This window comes from Lissotriton helveticus, chromosome 3_1, assembly GCF_964261635.1.
Source record: "Lissotriton helveticus chromosome 3_1, aLisHel1.1, whole genome shotgun sequence".
Classification (NCBI taxonomy): domain Eukaryota; kingdom Metazoa; phylum Chordata; class Amphibia; order Caudata; family Salamandridae; genus Lissotriton; species Lissotriton helveticus.
In genome coordinates this window covers 1,599,150,990-1,599,160,545 of record NC_136061.1, presented here as the reverse complement: position 1 = coordinate 1,599,160,545, position 9,556 = coordinate 1,599,150,990, and the positions used below count along the sequence as shown (strand labels likewise).

The window sequence follows — 9,556 nt, the reverse complement described above, 5'->3', positions numbered from 1 at the left end:
TTGCAGTATTATACCTCAAATGATACTTTGTTTTCTCTTATAACTGCACACTTGTCACTTTTTCCTCCTGTGCACTTTTTACTACCTCGTGTATTTTTGGCTGCTCACAATTTTTACTACCTCATGTATTTTGTTTGCTCACAATTGTCACTATTACCTTTACTACCTCATGTATTTTTGGTTGCTCACAATTTTGACTACCTCATGTATTTTGTTTGCTCACAAATGTCACTATTACCTTATGTAACGTAATGTATGCTTTTGTAATCTGTTCTTCTGTAATGTTTCTCATTATGTTTCATTTTTGTTCCTTTTGTGAAGCGCTCTGACACCTTCGGGTAAAGTCCGCGCTATATAAAAATGCATAAATAAATAAATAAATAAATGGGTTTCTTTGTTTATTTAAGCTCATTTTCTTATTATATATTTTTTTATTTATTTAATACTTGTGCTCATTCATGTCGGAGGATGGTGATGAAGTAAAATTTTGCCCCACCCCCCTGGAAAAATTTCTGCGGACGCCCATGGTGACAAAGCCAAATGCCTGGAGAAAACACTGGACCTATTAGCTTTCCCAGTGCTTGTTTATTCTTCCCTGTACTCCCGGAGATCGAGCAGCTGCACTGGACAGGAGGCCATATCTCCTCCAGGCTCCCAGGGGGCGGCCAAGAGCAGTGCTTCTGCGGGAACGACAGTCCTGTCGAGTTTACTCCTTAATGCGGAAGCACAGATACCCGGAAGGAACTTTTGTCCGTGCTCCGAAGCTTTATGTTTCCATGGAGCTGTGTAGCAGCTGAGAGTGTAAGGCACTGATGCTGCTGTTGGTTAGGAATAAGCCATCTGACAGCGGCGTGGGTGGTGGGGTGAAAGAGGGTAGGGGCACGGGGCGAAGAAAAGGGGTTAGGAGGGCTTGTGTGCGCAGTCCCTTATCTTGCTGGCGTGCTGGAAATTAAAACCGTGCGTGTTTGGGAAGGTGGGGTTGCAAGAGGAAACAGAACAGTAATACAAATACTGAAAACCTTTTTTCCCCATGAACTAAATTGACATTTCTATACGCAACGTAATAATAGCAAATGACTGCAAGAACAGAAAGCATTAGGAGGCGGCAAATTCTGAACCAGTTCTAGATTTTTAACCATGTGCACCTTGCATTTCCGAACGTGAGGTTTCACCTCTAACGTTCAAAATACAGGCTAAAAATGCAACAATGGGAAGTGCTGGGGTGGTGGCTGGTGGTGTCAAACCGTGGTACAGAGTTCTAATGTGAGCGAACACTTCCAAACTATGTACTTCCAAACTATGGTTGGTCTTATTACCTAAAGGTTTACACTGGGGCAGATAATGGGGCAATTCTAAGTTTACATTCTCTGTGGTTCAACATGAGGAATGGGTGATCATACAATGGCAATGTGTGTTTTTTGAAAACCAAATATTTTTTATTTTAGGCAAAACATTTTTAAATTGTTGATGGAAATATATTTACTTGCTTTTGTAAAAAGTCTGTGTAGTATGGTAGCATTTTTGCATTGTATGTATCAAGCTATTGTAATCTGGCACAGCTGTCCAGCAACTTTAGTGCTCTCTGCTGAAATCTTTATATAATGTGCTGGTAATTGGTTCGATCTCTAGGGCTGATTCAGGCTTTTATCTTTCCGAGGTTGAAAAACGAGTAGCGTGACTTCAGTGATGCTGTCACCGGTTATGTACTTCTCTCTGAAAAGGCTAAACGTTGGCATCAATCAATTTATAAAAACACGTTATTGTTTTCAAAACGAAATATTTTAAATTTGCCCTGGAGAAAAACATCTGTGCCACTGCTCAGGAACTTGTGTCTTGTGTGCGTGTGTTTTTTTTTTTTTATATCTGCTGGATAGAATACTATGCACTTATGTAAGGTGTTTGTCTGAAGTAAATTTCACAAACGTGGATTTGCCTTCTAGGCTTGAGAATTTTACGTAAAAGACAAAAAATCGGTAGTATTTAAATATGTATTATTTTCTTAAATGCTGGCTTACATTAAGTCAGTGTGGACAGGTGTTCTAGTTATTAATTTTATGACTGCGAGAAAAAAATATATTGAGATATAGACAATATCTTGAAAATGGCGAGCAGGAAGAAAACAAATTATTTAAAAAATAGCCCTTTTGAGAGTTTTGTTGATAAAACGAATATTGTAGTGCTTGGGTTCATCTGTCTTTCATTTTGTTTTCACTTAAGCCCACACAACACATGCGTCCAGTGCCCAAGCACGCGCATTTTGATAGCTGTTTTCCTCTTTTATGGACTAATTTACATTTCCATCAGTCAAAGGAGTGCGATGGAGGAGGGATGTTGCAGAGGGAAGGGAGACTCACTTATTGGCACATTTCTTTGTTTACATCTAGTAACCTGGATACGTGTCTCTTTGAAAGTGGCCTGCAGCTGTACGGCCAAGAGGTGTCGAGTTGCAAAGTTTGGGATAGAGTGACTCCAACCTCGTACAGGTATGTATTGTTTGTCGGTAGTCTTTTACAGATATGTCTTATGCAAGTATGTAAAATTCCAGATTCCAGTCCTGTAGTTGTCACGTAAGTCTAGCTCATACAGCGGTCTAACATGGTAACAACGCTGTACTTCTCGTACAGGAATTTTAGTTCTGCCGGTCCCACATAGCTACGTACACTAACATCATTGTCTGACTCATGTAACCGCTCTTGCAGTCGATTCAATTGAGTATACAACAGTTCCTCAAGTGGACTATTAGCATACCAACTGCCTTGTCATTCAAGCATATGAGCTCTCTTGCTGGTCTCATACAGGCACATAACACCACTCGCCTATCTCCTGCTAGCATTCACCCCTGTGTGTCTCTTGCACGTCTGTAACTCTGCGACCATCCTTTTACATGTGGGCACATTTCCTGTGGGTATCCCACTCACTATGCCAGTCTTACACATCTATGCAACGTTTTCGTGCCAGTCTAAGACAGCGACGTAGGGCCCATGCTAACCTTCTGGTAGTACTGAGTACTTTACCCAGATGGCATACCAACACATAACCGTGCCTGTCATTATCATACAGGTACATTACCTGTCTTGTCAGTCTCAGACGGCTATTTAACCTTTCTTGCCAGTCTCATTTTATCAGTTCCATACAGGTTGTTAATTCGCCATGCCAGTTTCACGGCGCTATGTAACCGTCCAGGCACTTAAACCTTCTGCCATCCCATTCACGTTTAACCCTTCCTGCTACGTGCATGTGATACTTGCTTGCAGTCTTTAACTGGTAAACAACACTTCCTGCCAATGTCATGCAGGTATTGAGCACTTCCTGTCTCAGACAGGAATGCACCATTTACTGCCAGTCTCACGCAGGTATGTAACACGCCTGGCAGCTTCGTGTTGATATAGACCACTTTCCTTGTCTCATTCGGGTGTCTAGTTCTTCTGCTAGTGTTATACAAATTTCTACCACATCCTGAGTGTTTCATACTGACTTGTTGCTTTCAGATTCTCGAGGAAAATATATATCCAGGGGAAACAGACAATTCAATTTTAGCTATTTATGTGGATGATAAAAATTATGTCACCGTTTATTTTTTATTGTTCTGTAGCCCTTAGTAATGTCGCAGCTATTTAAATATAATTGTGATCGGTTGATGTATATGTTAGGTTGTTGTGACGTCACAGTAAAGAATTGATGTTCGCGTCAGACTTGTGCTGTTACTGGACAGATAATGTTACTGTGTTAATGTCAGAGCTCATTGTGAGATTTAAATGGACTGGTGATGGTAAGGCGAGAGTTCATTGTGCCATCACTGTTATTGTATAGTAGCATGTATGTAAAACTTAATTCCACGTTCTGAGGTCCAGTAGCATGCCGATCTGTGGGGGTAAATGCGTAGTTGACAGTGTTGTAAATGCTGCGGCCCTGTGTTGGAAGCATTTGAGTGTTGTACGATAGTAACCAGGGATCTATTCCTATCTTGCCTTGGGGAGGGTCGCCTTGCACTGTGATGGAGGAGGTGATGGTGTGAGAGAGAGAAGCGCAAAGTATATTTCTAATTAGCTTGCGATTATATTATTCTATGAAGTTCCTGTTTTACGTTTGATGGTTTCTTCTGTGCAGGAGGCTGATATGTGCTATATGGTTTGTGTTACAGTTTGTCCAGCTTTGGTCAGGGAGACTATAACATAATGGGTGCTATAGCACCAACCTAGCCTGGGAGGCAGCTGGAAGCTAATGTTATCAGTTTATTAACAGTCTCATATTAAAATTAAATACATTTGTATGCATTTTGCCAAGGGCTATTGTTTTTGTGAAGGCTTTTAGGTTGCACCATCCTTGGCTGGTATTAATGTATTGCCACATCATTCTGAGCAGAAGATATTTATGTCGAAGTCTATTGTGGCATCACCATCATTGCATACTTTTTCTGCAAAATGTTGTAATAACCTTCAGCTGCCCGCAGTGATCTGACGCTACCTTTAAGATCATCCTTCTATTGCCAAGTCACAGTAGACTGCCATAAATCTCATCAGCCAACTACAATGCCATAAAAAGTCTGCAACATCACCAATAACATTATCTCCAACAATGATTTCACAATGGTCTGATCTCGAAATTAGCTTCCAGTGGTGATATCACAATAAAACATCATCTAAATACAGTAAGGCCAGTGGAGACTGGTATCAAGAGCATCTCAACTCGGCCAAGTCACAATTAATTGCACAATAACCATCTAAGCACATTGAAGGCACACTAAACTCAAATATGAAAATTCATCAGCCTTAATATTTCGACAGGCAACAAGATTGTTCTCCTTGGGCAATAACCCAATTATCTTTTTTCGACTATGACCCCTAAGCGGAAACTATAAGTTTTCTGTATGTACTATGGTGCCCAAGCAACCTTTGGCTGATGACCGGTGGATCTGTCCTATGTTGCTATAGAGGATTTTGGCTTTGGTTTACCCCTTGTCCATCACCTACCCAGCCGGATGTCGGACACTGTTTTTCCTCGTATCCCCGATGTGCTTCCTACCCCTTCCCCCACCTCTTCCCTCCATTATTCTTTGTCTACCTCCCCTATTCCTTTCCCCTAATTTTTCTCTCCCTTTTCCTATTTTTAGGTCTCGCCTATTATATCCGTAGGGATAATAGGCGAAATTTTAGTAAGCGGAAAAGAAAAGTATACCTAGCTGTGGATCTCACACAGTTCATGTGAGCTAGGCGCGTGCACGTTGCACATCGCACATCACACACCCACACCATTGCCAGCCACAGCCCACACCATTTGTCTGAGCCTTGGCATCAGACTTCAAAGGAAGACGCTCCCCCGCTGCCCCACCCCCTCTTCCCCCACCCCCCATCATACTTCAAAGGAAGCTGCTCCCGCGCCATGCAATGCTCGAGCAGTGCAAACTGCCGTCAACTCTTTTTCCATTCAATGCATTTACTTGTTTTTCTTGTTGGCAGCCTGGCCAAGCCCCTGTATTTACTTATGATCGGCGGTGAATGCAGGCCCCACCCACCTCCCACCACAGCTGGGCCAAGCGCCTGTATTTACCTAATATCAGCAGTGCCTACAGACCTCTCCCGCCTCCCACCACAGCCTGCCGTAGCGCCTGTATTGTCTGGCTTGGCTCTAAGAGCATACACACATCACCTCCTGCTTGTTGCTACTTTACACAGGCATCATCCTGTCATTTTAATTGCAGTTACGCACTAAGTGATTCTCAGTAGAAAGGTGGCAGGTTCTTGCTTTGGGTTGTCTTGTTAGGGAGATTTTGGGTTAATAGAGTAGCCTATGCGGAAAGAACATTGATGTCATCTCTGATAATATGCAGGGTGCTCCTGTCCTGACGTTATATATATGTAGCAACACTGAATAGTAGAATGATGAGAAAAAGACAGAGATAGAGATACTTATAAACCTACGATCGTGAGCATGGTTTGTAGAATGTATGTTTTACAGTAGAAGGCAGGGTTTTATTTTCACATTTGTTGAACAGAGGGGTGCACTAATTGTGTTGTAATGTTGTTGGTGTGCTTTTCCATGGAGTCGAGAAAAAATTAGTGAGATGCTTATTTCTGTATGCTCATATGAGAGTGAATGACTGTGTCTGAAGCGGTCCTCTATTAGGGAGCAGCCAGGTCCTTACTGCCGTCATCATTCACAGATGGTCCTGAGTGTGTCTTATCTTTGTAAGGAGAACGTTCCAGAATTTAGAGGATGAACACTTGGTCACAGGGAGCCAGTGACGTGCTTGGGGAGCTGTAATGAATGATGTGATGCAGGTGTAGGTGAAATATTTGGTGGCTGATGCACTCTGTATTCTTTGTTTGCTTCTGAGCAGGCAGAGTGGTGCACACATGAAAGCGTTTCTTCTGCTAAATAAGCTGTGCTGACAAGGGACACTTGCAGGCAATGGCTAAGCGAGCTGAAGCACAAAATATGCAGCTACGTGAAACCTCGGGATAGGGAGCTTCACACAAGATGTTCAGTTGGGGTTATGGTGCAAAGGTGGCGCTGGATACGATGTTGGTGGCACAGCTCTCAAAAGAGCTTCATGCAGGGAAACTGTTTTCAGAGTATTAAGAAGGGCAAAGCTGATGCCTGGCTTCCACCATCATCAAGTGCTACTGTTGTTGCGTAACGGCCACAGCTGCAGACTTTGAAGGTGGAAAACCAGGTTCGAGTCTCGGCGTTGGCTCAGCATCCTGTGATTCTGGGCAAATCACTTAATCTCCCCATGCCTAATAAAAAAGAATCTGTCCTTCCGTAATGTAACTGTTGCTCATGTAAAGCGTTCCAATACCCTTGGGTCAAGTTCGCACTATACAACACTGACAAAAAAAAGCATTTTCAATGCCATATGTCTCACATCAGTGAGAGTTTGAGCTATTAGCATTCTAAAACGGTAATGCCTGTATCTTATCTGTTGGATTTTAAAACATAAATAAACGGCATTGTCATTTACAATGCCAATAGCTTAAGCTCTCGCAAATGCGAGACCTATTTCATTGCAAATGCTTTTTTTTATTGTCACCGATATCTCCACCAGAATCCAAAATCCAATAAACTGCATTATTATTATTATCTCGATGTGTTTACAAAATGTCATACTTTAATATGTCAGACTTTTAGATCAAAATGATCACATCTTGACACGAAAACCCATTCATATTTGTCATAGATTCTGGGCCCAGCTATAGTATTCAAGGTATGGGAATCTTGCTAAGGGGCAATACCAGCCTCCTTCCCCGCAAATCTGTGTTTTCCAACTGAATCATACTGCACAGCATTATGCCCTGTTCCCTGGGAAACATTGGAATCACCACTTTCTGACCATTCACAATGCTCTTTGTTCAGACCCTCATTACCCCAAAAATCTTTATTTGTCAGTTTTAACACAGTTCTGGACATGCACACACAACACAACACCCCTTATTTATTTGACTCGCATATAAAGATGTACCAGTAACAGTGGGGGCATGCACAATTAACCTCCGCCCTCTTTTCAATATTCATGCTAACCTCACCAACTCTTACATTTTCTCTTTTCACTCAAAACACCAGTTACCCGGGCCCAAACATATATTTTGAACCAGCTTGATATCCTCTGCCCTAGAACAATTGTATTGTGCTTTTACTACTCTCCTGAGCGTACCTTCTAGTATACTTCATGAATGGAAGGTGACACACACACACACACACACACACACACACACACACCTCATTAGCTTACCTTCTAGTATATCTTCATCGCCCTCACTCTATCTGTCGCCCTCACTCTATCTTTCGCCCTCACTCTATCACCTTCACTCTATCTATCGCCCTCACTCTATCTATCGCCATTACTCTATCTATCGCCCTCACTCTATCTATCTATCTATCTATCTATCTATCTATCTATCGCCCTCACTCTATCTATCGCCCTCACTCTATCTATCGCCCTCACTCTATCTAGCGCCCTCACTCAAGTCAAGTCAAGAAATACTTTATTCGGTTCAATTTACAAAAACCATAAAAGTACAAGACACATAAAAGTGGTCCACGAATCACCAGGCAGCATGACAATGAGAAAATACAGCATGGAAAAAGGGGGAGAATACCCATTTAAAACATGCAGCACATGGTGTCAAGGATAAAAAACAACGATATATACAACATTCTATAATTAAAAAAATGCATCAATGAGAATTTACAAAGTAAAAAACTTGATTCCAGTTATAATGGACAATGTTTGTGGTAGATATTCTAAAGCCACTTAATCTTTTTGCCCAATCTCACCGCAATGGTTAGAAACTTAGCCACATAATAAATTTCCCTTATTTCTACTAACAATTGGAGGTACAATAAAGCTGGTTTGACCTGCCTAAACCCTTTCCCCTTTAACAAGGGTATGATGAATTTTTTCCTAATGTCTTTGAAGTGATCACAAAAAAACAAGAAGTGGACAGTATCCATAATTGAACAACCGTCACAATTACATAGATTCAAATCCAAATCCCTGGTCCAGCCGGGGCGGCCTGAAATTAATAGGTGAACTTTGTTCAATCGGAACTTGGTTAAAAGATACCTGTGGTTTGTGTTGTTAACAACCTTCAGGTAGAGTTCCAAATCGTGGTCAGGAGAGGCAATCAGTTGATGAGACCTGACAGAGGGCTTTAACACCTCCCTGCCTTCTCTGTCCATTCCACTATGCAACAAAAAGGTGTTCTTTGTCCACTTCAGATCGGCTTTCACCAGGGCGGATGGTTTGTGAAACAGTTCGGGCCGACCCAACTTTACACACATTTGTTCTACATATTTCAGCCAAGGAATCTTATTCCAATGATCTAACATTAGGCAGAACTTCAAGATTTCGTGGTTGACCTCAAGCTCTGAATTGAGCCATACTGATATCCATTTTAAAAGGGGGGCCATGGCAATTCGGTCCTCCAAATAATCCACACCGCATTCCTGATGGACTATGAAGCTGGTCGTGGATCTTGGCAGGGAAAGAATTGATTTAAAAAAGTTATCTTCTATGACTTGGAGCGATTTAATTGGCCTAAAGCCCCACAGGTCTGCACCATACATAGCGATGGCAATACATTTAGCAGCGTATACTTTTAAAACTGCCTCAATGGGCTTCACCCCCAATTTGCGTGAAAAACCCAGCACCGCGGAGATGAAGCGTGCCAAAACTTTTTTTTTCTCCAGCATTTGGGGGTGCCATGTGGAACGGTCATCGAAAACAACCCCCAGATAAGGAAATCTGGAAACTCTTGTCAGCTTGTGGCCGTTACAGTGCAGCATCATCACATTTTTTTTGGCCTTTACTTTGTGGCCTACTACCATAACATGGGATTTACCAAAGTTAAAACTTAAATCAAGATTTGTCATAAAAACATAAAAAGAATTCAACAGGCTTTGTAGACCCACTGCAGTTCTGGCTATAAGAGCAGCGTCGTCCGCATATAATACGGCGGGCAGTAGATATTTCCCTGCCCTGGGAATGTCCTTACACGCTGTGCCCAAGATTCCGCCCAGGTCATTTATGTATAGTGTAAAAAGCAGGGGAGCAAGA

At 42.0% G+C, this 9,556-nt stretch overlaps 1 protein-coding gene across 3 annotated transcripts in view; it reads left to right on the top strand.

The window, feature by feature from the left end:
* Positions 1-665: 665 nt before the first annotated feature.
* TTC12 (tetratricopeptide repeat domain 12) overlaps positions 666-9,556 on the top strand; it is a 317,573-nt gene continuing 308,682 nt past the window's right edge. For 2 of the 3 annotated variants that reach the window (XM_078682360.1, XM_078682358.1), the window contains exons 1-2: positions 666-801; positions 2,385-2,483. The gene's annotated coding sequence lies outside the window, so the exon portion shown is untranslated. Of the gene's footprint in view, positions 802-1,283; positions 1,303-2,384; positions 2,484-9,556 lie in introns of those variants that run through there. The other variant, XM_078682359.1, reaches the window with a different exon arrangement.